Consider the following 371-nt stretch of genomic DNA (forward strand, 5'->3'; position numbering starts at 1 on the left):
CATATTATTCTTGATAGCTAAACAGTAAAAACAATCCAAATGTGCATCAACTGATGAAAGGATGAATAATATGTGGTATACCCAGACAATGGAATATTATCTGGCCATTAAAAGGGAATGGATTACTGGTACATGCTACAGCATGGACAAACTTTCAAAACATTATGCTGAATGAAAGAAGCTAGACCCAAGAGGCCACAACTTGTATGATTCCAAATCTATGAAATGTCCAGAATAGGCTAACCTATACAGAAAGAAAGTAGTTTAGCGATTGCCAGGAGCTAGGGGAAGAAAGGGATGGGGAAAAACTCTGGGGTTTCTTTTGGAGTGATGAAATGTTCTAGAATTAGGTAGTCATGGTTGCACAATTG

The 371-nt window shown here is 37.7% G+C and overlaps 1 protein-coding gene across 6 annotated transcripts in view; it reads right to left on the reverse strand.

Moving 5' to 3' along the window:
* CNNM1 (cyclin and CBS domain divalent metal cation transport mediator 1) overlaps positions 1–371 on the reverse strand; it is a 59,151-nt gene that overhangs the window by 39,447 nt on the left and 19,333 nt on the right. The window lies entirely within an intron of this gene.

This window comes from Canis lupus, chromosome 29 (assembly GCF_048164855.1).
Source record: "Canis lupus baileyi chromosome 29, mCanLup2.hap1, whole genome shotgun sequence".
Lineage (NCBI taxonomy): Eukaryota > Metazoa > Chordata > Mammalia > Carnivora > Canidae > Canis > Canis lupus.